Genomic DNA, 15,184 nt, shown 5'->3' with positions numbered 1-15,184 from the left:
CAGGCTAAAAAGGGATTTCTCTTCAAATGAATGTTACACAATTGGATGACTGAGTCATGGGGATTAAGATTTTCATCAGTCTCTCACCAAAAAGAATTCAGTTCTTCCCAAGAGCTCAGCAGTTAATATAAACAGCAGGGAAAACAATTAGCTAATTCATGAAGTTGGGTTCAGTTGACAGTTCCATTGGAAAGGGAAATTGTTTTTCAGTTATATAAGAATCTGTAACTTGATTTCTGGTAAGACTAGCCTTACACAGAATGTTCATCCTTGGATAGACATTCCTTTTGTCTTAGGGCACTGTGACTCTATGAATATTCCAACCTGTGCCATTAGCACCATCAAAACAGGATTAAATATATAAAGTCCACTTCTGTAGTGGATTGTGGTATCTGCCCTGCATAATATTCTTTTCCTCTATCTTCTTATAACCAAACCTCCCTTCCTATGGGAAACTCATTTCATGAAATTAGAGACCATCATCTCATAATCCCCACCCTCTCCAGACCACTTGAGCTGGCATGTGACCCATCCTACCCCATGTATCTAACCACCATGATTAGTTCAGAGGTAGGTGCTGAAGCAAGCTAGGACTATCAGTGTCTCCTCTAAGAGTTGATATATAAACTCTAAGAGTGAACACTTTTCCTTCCTTCTCTAGGACTGCAAGCTATAAGGATCATATATACCTAGAACTGTTGTGGTCATATTTCCAGCCATATGGAGAAAGCTTGCCCAAGAATGTAACCATACAGAGGAAATTAGAGTCAAGAGATGTAAAATGAGAGAGAGCAATATCCCTGGTTGCATTGTTTAAGCCCCTAAATGCAAAGATGTCTGAAATCAGACAACTCCTGGACATCTTAGGTGAAGTAATAAGTTCTTTCTTTGCTTAAACTATCTTGGGTTCGTGTAACATGTAACCAAAACAATCGTAATACAGCTTCTCAGAGCCTGTTTTATCCTACCTCAAGGTTCTCATGCTAGGCAGCACATTAGAGTCACCTGGGAAGATTCAAAAGCCCAATGCCCAGGCCACATCTCAGATCAATTGTTAAGTCTGGGGTCAAGGGTGTGGAAAGAGCAGGGGGAATCTTGTCATCAATATATTTAAAGTTCCCGAGGTAGTTCCAGTGTGTAGCTAAGGTTGAGAATCATGGTCCTAAACAGCAAAAGCCACTAAGTGACCTTTGGCATTAAATTAACATTTCCCAAGCTGGATTGGGCATCAGAATTCCCAGGGAAGTGCTTTCAAACTACAGGCTCCCAAGCACCAGCCATGATGATTCTCATTTAATACACCTGGGCACAAGAATCCAACTGTTTTTTGAATATCCCAAAATGATCCCAATGCTCAACCCAAGTTTGAGAACAAACAGCAAAGAGCAGTGGTATTAAAAGTGGTTTGCAGGGGATATAGCTCAAGTGGTAGAGCACATGCCTAGAATGCACAAGGTCCTGGGTTCAATCCCCAGTACCTCCTCTAGAAAGAAATATAAACCTAATTACCTCCCCCCTTAAAAAATAGAAACTAAAAATAAAAGTACTTTGCAGTTAGCACCCCATGAATATTGTAAACAGTAAATCCACTGGGGTTTGGTAAGAAAACGTTAAAATGTCTACATATATATAATTTAGTTATTTCTATTTTTGTGTGTTTTATTAACGCTCATAATACACTAAATCAGTTTTATGTGGAATACTTTAAGTAAATGCTTATCTATTGAGATACATAAATTTTTGACATGGGTTGGTGATCAAGTATGTCTGGAGAGAACTAGATTCAAGTCCCATAAGTCTCACAAACATACTTTGGCTTTAAGCATGGCTAGCTGAGACTCTAATCATCTATTACATATTTCCAGACATGAACATGCTCTTTCCTACTAAATCAGAACTTCATATAAAATAGGGATACCTATTAATGACACATTCTTTAAAAAAAAAAAAAGCCAAGAAATACAGTAATAGATTAAGGTTAATCCTTAAAAGGAAATGTGGCACCATGTAGTATAGTACCCTTTGATTTCTTTTTTTTACTTTATTTTATTGAGTTATAGTCAGTTACCCTTTGATTTTAAACTGGAAATAAACTGCTTCTCTACTGGTTTCCTTTGTATCCTCTTAGGAAACCTGAGTTGTCTTCTATCCCTTTTAGGAAACTTTAAAAAAAAATGTTTTTTAACTCCTGTGACCTGTTCACAGCCATTTGCAAACTGTCCTGGTAGAAAAAGCAATCAAAGTCCATTGGGGCTTTGATTTTTCCTTTTTCTCCTGTTTTCCCTATAGCATGATATGAAGTATCGCTCTCTAATTACACCTTCCAATCCTATTCCAATCTTAATGAGTAAGTAACAGAAAAATAATTTAACAAAACTCTGCATTTTCTATAATTCTTACCTGCTTCCCACAGCAACTTCAAAATTACTATTCTTAAAGGATAACAAATCTTTTTTCCTTCCAAAAAGTCTAAACACTGCCATTTCTTAGAGGCAATGTTTTCCACATTGTCTTTGAGAGTGCCCTATTAAAAACTAAAAGCCCTTGAGAGAAATAAGACATTAATAACATAGTGAAAGGGAGTCTGAAAGTACATCGAACCGGTTTTCAAAACACCAGCTAGATGAAAGCTGAGTCCCAAAAGCAGGAGACTCGGAGCAGATAAATTTGGACAGGAGGGTCAGTAGATTGAATGATTTAGACTCAAGAGTATAGAGCAACAGGTCTCAAATCTGACTCAGCTTTAGTGTCATCAAGTGCCAGGTGCCTGTTAACAACATGTAAATTCCTGTGCTCCCATCCCCAGAGATTCCGACTCAGTGGCTCTGGGATAGAACCCAGGAAACTGCATTTAAAAAAAAAAAAACTCCCACAGATGAATCAGAGACATAACCAGGTCTAAAGCCACTATCAAGAGTGGCTATCACCTAGAGAAGGTAGGCATTCAGGGGACAGAATGAAAGTTTTGGGTACAGGTTGGCCATGAAGAGAGAACAGTGTCCTCATAGAGGCCAAAGACAAATTAGTTACTTGTAATTGCACTGAGCTGATACCAGATTGCAGATGTCAGTGAATGAAAGTACTATTGATTTATTCTTACGTGCTAAAAAAGTTTCCTGATTTAATCAATTTCAACTGAATGAATATATGTGCTGACAGACCAGTTATAAGGCCTTGGGATGGATGCTATGATGAATATGAAGAGAAACAAGGCAGTAGGTACCTGCACTTCAGGGACTCACAGTCCACTGAGGGAAATGGGTATTTACTCAAGTAAACCAAAGCAGAGTCTGATAAGTGCTCTAATACAGGTGCAACCAACATGCTATGGGAACATAAGGGACAAAGGAATTTATTCCAATCGAAGGAATCTCGGGAGGCCTTATGGAGTAGTTATTATTTGAGGAATGTCTTCAAAGGCAAGCAAAATAGGGCATTCATGGAAAAAATCACATAAGCAAGTGTGCCAAGATGGAACAGAGCTGGACCTATACAAGAAACAGAGTTGCCTCATTGTCTCCTTTTGTTCCAGTTAAAAGCACTTTACAATACTGCCATTTGTGGACTGTAATTCTGTGGATGTAGCGATTATATTACATAAAGTAAAGTAAGAAATATAAAAAGAGATCACATTGTAGGAAGGAGGCTGGGCCATTATTCTCTATTTAAGGGGGAAACATTCTGAGGGGCAAAATGACAGAGATCTATTTTGGTTTTGTTTTTTTGTTGTTGTTTTCAAAGTTACTCTGGTCTTAATATGAAGGATAGAAAAAAGAGAGAAACCGGTTAGGAGTGGGGTATAATAATCCGGACCAAAGGAAATGAGGGCCTCAGCCTGAGTCATGGCACTGCGAGTGAGAAGACAAGACATCCAAAAGGGAAAAGTCGTATGTTTTCTAAATTAACTGCAGTGTTGAGAATGAATGGACAATAGTTAACAATATAGTCCTAAATTTTTTTCTCTGAACTTTTAATCCTCCATTGGTTACAGTGCCTAGGAAATTGGGAGAGCGGAGAGTGGAGGAAGTCCACTAAAATTCATCTCTATAAAAATAATTCTAAACCACAGAAATGCTAAAACCACAGGGAAAACAAATATTCATTACTTTACTACCACACCTTTCTGGAGAGGGGACTGTGAGGAATTAGCCATCTTGATGGCCAATCTTATTGAGTTACTCAACCATTCTCTTTGGGCTGTTTTTAAATATCAAATCCACTTTCGAAAGACAAAGATTCAATTTCCACTTGCAGCCAAAATGGAGTACCAGAGACTGGATTATCCTCTCACCTGAAACAACTCAAAAACAGACAATAAAAAACAAGACTCTTCAAGACACAGAACATCAAGCAACAAAGAAAAGTGATTCTTAAACAAAAGATTGTGCCAGTTTACTGCCTAAAAAGAGTTTCCAGGACACATGCAGGGTGTAGGGAGAGAGAATGGAGGAGAAGCCTAATGGATTCCCTGAGTTAGAGAGGAAGGAGCTGAGAGTACAAGGAGGACTAGAGTTTACAGGACAGATGATCAGGAAGGAAAGAGGAAGACAACAGTATTGATCAGAACATGCAGGTGAGCAAACTAGTCAAGGGTGGGTCAAGAACCACCTGAAAGGATTGGACGGAACAGTAGCCAGCACTCACACAGGGCTAGGAATAAAGCCTGCTCCTCTAAGTTTGACTTAGAAACCTGGGATAGAGTACTTGTCAAGAACTGTTAAGGGTCTGGAATTTCACCCTACTTGTAATCTAAAAAGATGAAACACTGTTTCATGAATACTGAAAGATGAAAGACTCCTGGGTCAAAGACAGAGGACTTTATTACTCACAGCACAGCAAGGAGCAAAAGCATTTATATATTTATTTGTACTGGTTCTCTGTTGTGAACTGAATGTTTGTGTCCTCCCAAAAGTCATATGTTGAAGACCTAAACCTCCAATGTAATGGTACTAGAAGGAGGAGCCTTTGGGATGTAAGCAGGCTTAGAGGAGGTCATGAGGGTGGGCCTCCATGATACGATTACTGTCCTTATAAGAAAAGACACAAGAAGCTTGCTTCCTCTTCTCCCATGTCATGCAAGGACACAGTGAGAAGGCAGCTGTCTGCAAGTTAGGAAGAGGGCTCTCACCAAAATCTGACCACAACAGCACCTACATCTTGGACTTCCCAGCCTCTAGAACTGTGAGAAATAAATGTCTGTTGTTTGAGCCACTCAGTCTATGGTATTTTCTCACAGCAGTCTGAGCAGATTAAGACAGTTCCCTTCATCCATGAGTTCCATTGAAGTGATGTGATATGGATCCATGTAAATATTATACATGTGGTGAATTTCCATCATAGCTGAGGAACACCAAGCTTGGGTAAGTCCACATTTTTATAATAAGCAGTGAGCCTGTGGGTTCCTAAGGTAGTGCTAACAATTCAGAAAGGTAACATAGGAAATCATTAGCACCCTTGAAGCATGTAGGAACAAGATGATGGAATCACCTGAACATAGGTCTGGGAAGATAATGAGAACAGGGAAGGAAGGGCCAGAGCATGACTCAAAGGTACCTAGCCCACAGGCAAGAGGTGACTCTTAAATAAAGCAAGGAGAGGTGGCATGACATAATAAAAAATCATCTTATCTATAAAATGAGGATACTGATATTTATTTTACAAAGCTACTGTGAGTCTTAATGATAATATATAGCAAGCACAGTGCCTGGCAATATAGCAGATTTCAAATGATAGTTACTTGAAGACAAGGACCAGAAAAGGAAGCATATATGGTACAAACAGCAAAAAAGAATCCTTGAAAAGCACTGAGGTACAGTGGAAAGAAAGAGTGCTATGGATTCAGAGACTTGGGGTTGACCCATTTGCTGTGTAACCTGAGGCATGTCATCTCCCATCTCTGTTCCTCAGTTTCCTCATGTATAGAGATAAAAATACCAATGTTGCAATATTTAGAAATAATGTATAAAATGTAACTGTCACCTGCTATAGCTTCATAATAGCTATTTTATTATAAATACTATAATTATTTAATTTGCCCTGAACTAGCCTCAGGCAACGTGCCACAGTGTAGAAGATCGCTCTATAAAGACTGCAGCCCTTTGGCTGACAACACAGAAAATAGCACTACTGCTGATAGCCACTTGTCTCTCATAGACAGCAGGAGCAAAAGCAGGCCAGGACGCTCCATCCAGAGTTACAAGGCATTCAAATGATTTACAAGAAAGAAGTGTCACCAGCTATATTAACAACAAAATAGAACATTATGCTGCAAGGTCTTCCTTGGCCTTCTTAGCAAACATTAGCAGAATGTCTACATTCAAACATACTTCAAGTTCCTATTAATGGCTACCTGAGCTGCCTTAATTTTTTTTTTTTGCCATTATTTTTTCATGAAAAACACTCAAATCCGTTCCTCACTTAAGGCACTAAGAAAATGAAATATCTCTCTCACACACACACACACTCAGTGGCTAGATCCAATTTATCTTTTTTCCATTAAGGCTAAGTCAAATGCTCTTAGTCAAAATTTCTAATAAATCGAAGAAATTAGTTAACAAGGAAGAGCACACTATTAGCTCTCAAAGTTTCATGAGAAAAATAAACTGACACAGAAAGTCCCATCTGACTCATTCACCAAGGTGATCCATAGGTACCGATTTTTTCTGAATTAAAAGTCAGGACATATAGTCTGGGAATTATGAGCATACTTACAAAGGCAAATGGTAAAATACCTAAAATCACTGCTATCCATTCACTTTTCTACCTAGACCTTGGACAAGTCAACATCCCTAGACTATTTTAATTAATTGTCTCTGGGTACTGCTTTTGCATACTATATAATTACTTGGGTTAAGAGGAAGTAAACAAAATGTATTTTCTATCAACAGAAAAGAAAATGAACCAACCAAAATTCTACAAGAGAGAACTCTAGTTGGAATAATGCATCAAGAGAGTACAGGAAACAGTGTCCAAGACCAAAACAAATGCCTGGGCATTTTTATCAGTCAGAGGAAAAGGTAGGAAGCAAAAAGAATTTTGCTACAGATAAAACCAAATAGACTGAGTTAATGACCAGTATGAAAACTGGCCTCACAGCCTGGTAGTACCTCTTGTTAGAATGAGGGTAAGTGGTGAGACAGCTTTTGGCTACTCAGGGACAGCTCTCTGGAAAATACAGCATCATAAAAGAAATTTACTTGCCAATAATCTGAAATTAAAATACAGATGACTTCTCCAACATTGACCTGTACTCAGAACCTTTCTAACTGGTCATGAGGATAACATGGTATAGAGGAAAGAACCTTCCACTAGCAGTTAAGTAACTTGATTTTTGACACTTCCTCTATCTTGACTATTAATCTATGGCTTCATGTAATGGGGCTATTCCCAGATAGAATTCAGCCATTTGGGGACTGTTTGCAATCTGTTTTTGCGCATTCTAATTAATAAGATACTGATTATAGAAACACAGAGTGGGGATGACATCACTGAAAATGGAGTAAGGGATCCCAAGGGCCCATCCCTCCACAAAAAAACACAAAAAGACTGACAAAAACTATCAGAATCAATTTTATCAGAACCCCAGAAATAGTAAAGCAAATACTTCAAAAGAAAAAAAAAGATTAAAACTCAGTAACAGAGCTTTGTAGCATTTTAGCTTACTTCTGCTGCATCCACCCTTTTAAGCTTACTATGGGTCTTGAAAACATCAATCCACGTTCTGAGACTGGTTCCTGGTACAAGAAGGAGCAGAGTGGACCTTGTTCTCCAAGAATTGTGATTGTTGGTTTTGACCTGGCTGGTAGTTCCCTGAAGGACTGATACAAAAAGGTTGCCTCTATTTTGCCTAAAATGCAACTCTCTCAGAGCAGAGAAGTGAGTACAAAGAAGGCAGCACTTGTTAAAAAACATTTAAAGGCAAATTGACCAACATCTTCCACTTGAAATAATGGATATCAGTAGAGGGAAACAACAGACACAAGGAAAAGCCAGAGGAAAGGCTGAGTAGGATGCTTTGGGGAATAAAAGTTGCCACATATTCCTACAAACTTGAAAGACCTTGCATATGCCAACCATGAGAAGCATGCTCTGGGAGGAGAAAAAAAAAAAAACTAAGAAGTCCCTAAGTCCTCTCCTCTGGCTGACACCCAAGCCTTGCACAAGCAGGAAGTGAAGGCAACGGCAGAGTTGTAAAGTGTCTCACTGTGGAAGGCCTGCTCCAACACATACAAACAACCCAGCTACAGAGACAGAGAGTTGTTTTTTTCAATCTAGGAGTTTAAGGGAGTATCTGTCCAATCACTAGCTAAACACTAAGTTAATGAAACAGACTTCAGTGATCATACATGACAAAATATGCTATCTTTACAAAACACATGGGAAAAGTCACTAGACAAAAAACAACTCATGACAAAAAAACCATAAATCCCATGAGGAGAGAAATCTGATATTCATTGTTACCACATTATCACTTTCAAAATGTCCAGTTTTTCAACAATAAGATTAAATTATGAGGCATGAAAAGACATAAGAATACATGGCTCATTTACAAGGAAAAAAAATAGAAGAAGCCACTATTTAGGAAACCCAAACATTGGTCTTACTAGAGAAAAATTTTAAATCAACTGCTTAAACATGCTAACAGAGCCAAAAAAAAAAATGGGCAAAGAACTAAAGAAACCCAGGAGAACAGTGTCTCGCCAAATAGAACACACTAATAAAGAAACAAATTATAAAAAAGAAACCCATACTGGAACTAAAAATTGCAATAATTGAATTGATACATTCACTAGAGGGATTTAACAGAAGATTCTATCCAGTCAGAAGAAATAATCAGTGAACTTGAAGATAAGGTAATTAAAATCAACCAGTCTGAGGAGCAGAAGGAAAAATGAAGAAAACTTGAGAGAGCCAAACAGACCTGTGAGACACCATCAAATGTCCTAATACATGCACATTAGGAGTCTCAGATGAGAACATTCTCAGTAAGAACATTTGGAAAAATAGTGGCTAAAAACTTACAAAATTTAATGAAAGACATTAATTTACACATCCAAGAAACTCAACATACTCCAAGTAGAATACACTCAAAAGATTCACACCAAGGTACATAATAAACAAACTGTTCAAAGACAAAGTGAATCTTGAAAGCGGCAAGGGAAGTCATTCATCACATACAAGGGAACATCAAACGATTACCAACCAATTTCTCAACAGAAATTACAAAAGCAAGAGGCAGTGAGATGACATATTTAAAGGAAAGGATGAAAAAAATTGCCAATCAAGAATTCTTTATCTTGCATTATTCTTCCAGAATGAAGAAGAAATTAAACATTCCCCACAAAAATAAAAGCTGAGGGAATTTGCTACTTGTATACAAGTAAAGCTAAAGCAAGCCATTCAAGCTGAAATGAAAGGACCCTAGACAGTAACTCAAAGCCATATAAGGAAATAAACACTGGCAAAGGTAACTACATAGGCAAATATAAAGCCAGTAGTGTTGCATACTTTATCTAAAACTCCACTTTTTGTCTCCTATATGATTTAGAAGATAAATGTATAAAAGAAAAACTATAAATCTACGTTAATAGGCACACAATGTATAAAGATAAGATTTGTCACAGCAATCAAACAAGAAATAAAAGAAATCCAAATTGGAAAGGAAGAAGTAAAACTGTGACTATTTGAAAATGACTGATACTACAGTAGAAAATCCTGAAAACACCACTAAAACACAAGAAATCTTTGATGAATTCAGCAAAGCTGCAGGATTCAAAATTAATAGACAGAAATAGACATTTCTATACACTAACAGCAAGCCATCGGAAAGAGAAATTAAGAAAACAATCCCATTCACAATCATATTAAGAATAAAATACCTAAGAATAAATTTAACTAAAGAGGTAAAAGACCTGTACTCGGACAACTATGAAACACTGAAAAAAGAAACTGAAGAATTAGAAAAGGTATATGCACCCCTATGTTCACTGCAGCATTATTTACAATAGTGAAGAAATGAAGCAACCTAAGTGGCAATCAAAAGACGAACAGATAAAGATGTGGGGTGTGTGTCTGTGTGTATAAAAATAAAATGGAGTATTAGCCATAAAAAAATAATGAAACTTTGCCATCTGACACAACAAGGATGGACCTACAAGGTATTAAGCTAAATGAAATAAGTCAAGACATAGAAAGATAAATACTGTATGATCCAACTTTTATGTGGAATCTTAAAAACAGACGAACAAATAACTAAACAGAAACAGAGTCATAGATACAGAGAACAAAGAGGGGTTTGCCAGAGGGGAGGAGATGAGGAGAGGAAGGAAACAGGTGAAGGAGATTAACAGGTACAAACTTTCAGTTACAAAATAAATGAGTCATGGGTATGAAAATGTACAGTGTGGGGAATATACTCAATTATGTAATGTCTTTTTATGGTGACAGATGCTAACTAGACTTATCATGATGATTAGTTTGAAATATATAGAAATATTGAATTACCATGTCATACACCAGGACCTAACTGTTATAGGTCAATTCAAAAACTCAGAAAAGAGATACACGATTTGTGGTTACTGGAGGTGGGAGTGGGGGAGGAGGAACTGGATGAAGGTAGTCAAAAGGTACAAACTTCCAATTATAAGGTAAATAAGTACTAGGGATATAATTTACAACATGATAAATAAAATTAGTGCTGCTTAATGTTATATATGAAAGTTGTTAAGAGAGTAAATCATCACAGTTCTCATCACAAGGAAAAAAATTTTCTTCTATTTCTTTAATTGTGTATCTCTATGACATGATGTATGTTCACTAAACTTGTGGTAATCATTTCATGAAGTTACATAAGACACATCATTATGCTGTACACTTTAAATTTACACAGTGAGGTGTGTCAATTACATCTCAATAAAACTGGTTGGGGGACAAGTACCAAGAATAGGAAAGTCAAGGAAAAACTACAACTGTTCTAGACTAGAGAGACATTACCATTAAATGCAGCACATGATTATGCACTGAACCCTTTTGACATTATTGGGACAATTTGTGAAACCTAAATGTAGTCTATTAACTGAATGGGAGTACATATATACATTCATTTTCATATTCTTTTTAACTATAAGTTACTGTAAGATATTGAATATAGTTCCCTGTGCTATACAGTATGAACTTGTTTATCTATTTTCTGTTTGATCTTTATTGAACTATTTTGTGGATATTTATATTTTACTGAAGGTACTTTGAATTCATTAGGATTTAGAAAGTATAAGTGCTTGGGGGAGCTTTAATGAGGTATTCCCAAGAATATGGAAAAATGAAGGGGATGTATGAACAGCACCTTGGAAAAGATCTTAAAAAGAGGGTTATATGAAAAAAAAATAAGAACCAGAACAAGGATTTAAGTCACTAGCTCTTTCTAAGGAACTGGTAACAACCATGTTCTATTTATCTATTTGCATCATAACAGACTACCCCCAAAACTTAGTGACTTAAAACAGTAACAATTTAGCTTTATCTCATGATTTTATGGGTTAGGAATTTCAGCAGAGCTTGACTGGGTGGTTCTTCTGATCCACATGACATCAACTGGGATCACTTGGTCGTATTCAACTGGTGGCTTCACTTATGTTCCTAGTGCCCTGTTGAGGATAGCTGGAAGACCCATCTCAATGGGACACCTTTCTCTATGGAGCCTCAAGGTTTCTCCACATGGTCTCTCAGCAGGACATTGAGACCTTTTAGATGGTATCTCAGTAGTCTACTAAACCAAGGTGGGAGCTGCCAGTGCTCTTACTGAGGAGGCCCTGAACTGACATAGCATCTTTTCCATCGTATTTCATTAGCCAGAACAGTGACTAGCCAGCCCAGATTCAGGTATGGGGAGAGAGATACCAACACCTGATAGCAGAAATGCCAAAGAATTTGAAGCCATCTTTAATTTTCCACAAACACTTAACCCAAATGGCTAGGGGCAAATTATTCCAATTCAGATCATCTCCTGTCCCATACTATTTATACCACACAGTCAACTCTGTCCCTGGGGTGGTTGTTTTATACTTTATGCCCCGTATTAATAATGGAAATGAAGTGTATGTCATGAAACTTATGCCTTAAGATCTTTTCTGAAATCCCTGATGAATAAAAGGGGTAGATAGAAGTTTCAGTCACTTCAAGGACTGCAAGGGGTTCTCTCTCTAAAGACTGCAGTTCAGCCTTTGGGCAGACTATCCCTTCATTTTATTCTTGGGGAAAATTGTGTGGTCACTATTAAAGTTGCACGCAGAGACTACAGATGGAAATTTCAATTGTACTGCTTAGTAAACTGGGTGTTTCCTTAGCTGGACGATGAAGAGTTAATCAAATGTAAGAATATTTTAAATATGAATTTATCTCGGAAAATTATCTTTTGTTCATAGAAATTCTAAGTAGGTCTTTTTAACCAAACATTTGCCCCCAGGAAATTGGGAGAATAAAACCATGCCAAGAAGAGTATGTAGATCTGCTGATCATTTCTTCACCTCATAATGGAATAAAAGCTGTGAAAAGAAAATGAACTGAATGTACACTAAGTGTTCTGGTTTTGAGGTGTAAATTATTGTTCATGGTTGAGCAAGTACTCTATTTCTGAAGCTTTATGCAACCTAAGCGTGAGTAGAAAAAGGCTGCTAGACAATGTATGAACTGAAAGAGTATTATACCTCAACAGTTACTTGTGACTGAAGAAATAGGGTGAAATATGTTTTTTGTTTAGTTTTGGTTTTGTTTTGTTTTTGTTAAGAGATGTTATGAGACTTTGCATGTAGCAATGTAGCTTTGGTGTCTAGGGGACAAAGTGTCACATATAGCTAGACAGACAGACATTCTCTCTGCTTCCACAAAGAGCCTGGCATCCTTCTGACACCCCAAGGAGAGGTACATTTGGAAGATGGCACCGTAGGCACACATCTGAAGGATAACCTCAATACAAGCCATAGCGAGGCATCCTAAACTGCTTCAACTGAAGTGGCTGTTGGCTGGAGGGGAAAATCGAGCAGAAGAAAAATATACCAGGTGCGATGTAGTAGAGGGCAGATATGTCTGTGAACACATTCACTGGATACTTACAGGAACTCCCAGATATGTGGAAAGGGGAAAGGTTGCTAAGGTCAAGATATCAGGCCAAAATGAGTTCAAGCTATGGTAATTTGATCATTAAATGTTAATGTGTCAGGGAAGGATTTCTTAAACAAGACTCAAAAAGCTTAAATCATAAAGGAAGATTGATAAGCATGAGCACATTAAATCAAGAAACTCAGATAGTACAGGGAACTATATTCAACATCTTATAGTAACTTACAGTTTAAAAGAATATGAAAACAAATATATGTATGATCCTATATGACTGAAGTATTGTGCTATACACCAGAAATTGAAACATTGTAAAATGACTCTACTTCAATAAAAAACATATCAAAAAGAAAAAAGAAACTCTATACAATGACCAAAGTCACCATAAAGTAAAGCAATAAGCCACAACCTGGAGAAATATGTCTGTAACATATATAACCAACAAAGTATTAGAACCAAGATTACATTAATAATGCCTAAAAATAAACTTTAAACCAATATCCAATAGAAAAATGGACAAAAGATACAAATAAGCATTTCACAGAAGATGAAACCTAAATGGCCAATAAACATATGAAAAAGTGCTCAAATTTATTAGTAACCAAGAAGAATAAAATCACAAAGAGTTAATACAATATATTCACTAAAGAAAAAATAAGAGTTTTGTAATACCAAGTATTAGCCAAGACTTTGGTACAACCAAAATTCTCATACATTGCTTGAATTATAAATATGTTTAATGATTTGGGAATTAAGGTTTTTTTTATTATCCGGAAAAGTGAAAAAGCTGCCTATCCTACTGTATAGCAACTCTATTCCTAGGTATTGTCCTAGAGAACACCTCAAACTTCTATCAAATTCATACATAGCATTCAAATATAGCAACATTCTCAATGTTCATCAGAAGGATAGACAAATTGTGATATAGTCATATGGTGGAATAGTATACAGTAGTGAAAATGAATCAACTACAGACAGATGCAACAACATACAATAATCTTACAATAGAAAGTAAAAAATCACGTCCCAGACAAATAGATACAGCATAACAATTTTTATGAAGCTCAAAATTTAGCAAAAAAGCAATGAATTGTTTAGGAATAAGTACATACATGGTAAAACTCTAAAGAAATTCAAATACTAAAATACTAAATTCAGGACAGTAGTTACCTCTGAGACACAGCAGTGACATTACCATATCAGGAAGAACACACAGGAATTTCAACAGTATTTGTAGTTTGTTAGTTCTGTGGTGAAGCAATGGTTTAGAGTTGTCTGTTTTATTATTATGATCAAAACTGTCATATGTATTATGTGTATTCTTTTTTGTGCAAACAATTCATAGAAACATGGAAAGGTTTTTCATTGGAACAACATTAATGTGATCACATTTTACCACAGCCTTGTGATGAAGCCTAAATATATCCTCGGTAGACAAACCTTGGCTAAGAGGCTGTTAGAAGCAGCCCTATCATTTTATAAAATAAAAGCATGCTCATTTTCACCTATATTGCATGCCATTTTGGAATAATGCCTACAGGCTGGCTCTTGAGAGGCTCCACAGGAAGGTGCTCATTACTTTGGTGAATTAACCATGGTCCTGAGTTTGGTCCTCTGCCTTGCAACCTCTGAAGTCAGATACTGTCAGCTCACTGAGAGCACATCCACCTCTCAGCAATGCATGCACACCAATTATACTCTCTAGACAGAGACAGACACCAAAATACCAATTCATTCATTGACAAAGCAAAGTTCAGCCCTTGCATGGACTGGAATAATCAAGTCAGCATGACAAGAGAATTCTTTCCCAATAGTCACACCACATGGATGGCCAAATCACAATAGAAAGTTTTCTTATTTTTAGTTTACACCGAGAATTAATGATCACAGGCATCAGATTATTCATAGTATATATGAATAGTGTATTTTTCTCCCTGTAGTTACGGTGCATGGAAAGCCACATCACACTCAGAAATGTATCTGATGAGCTTGAAATTATAACAAAGAGAATCAAGTTAATTAAACGTTTAAAATCATCAGGGTATCTTGATGTGTCTAACTCATTGGGATGTTT

The 15,184-nt window shown here is 36.9% G+C and overlaps 1 long non-coding RNA gene and 1 other non-coding gene across 2 annotated transcripts in view; one reads left to right on the top strand and one right to left on the bottom strand.

Moving 5' to 3' along the window:
* The window catches only part of LOC140691876 (uncharacterized), a 457,385-nt gene that overhangs the window by 354,799 nt on the left and 87,402 nt on the right, over window positions 1–15,184 (bottom strand). The gene's annotated exons all lie outside the window — the stretch shown is intronic.
* On the top strand, window positions 1,411–1,483 carry TRNAS-AGA (transfer RNA serine (anticodon AGA)). The gene has a single exon. It is a non-coding gene; the product is annotated as a tRNA-Ser (tRNA).

The sequence above is a fragment of the Vicugna pacos genome, chromosome X (assembly GCF_048564905.1).
Source record: "Vicugna pacos chromosome X, VicPac4, whole genome shotgun sequence".
In the NCBI taxonomy this organism is placed as follows: domain Eukaryota; kingdom Metazoa; phylum Chordata; class Mammalia; order Artiodactyla; family Camelidae; genus Vicugna; species Vicugna pacos.
The sequence above is the reverse complement of the archived record's forward strand: the minus strand, read 5'-3'. Positions and strand labels throughout refer to the sequence as shown.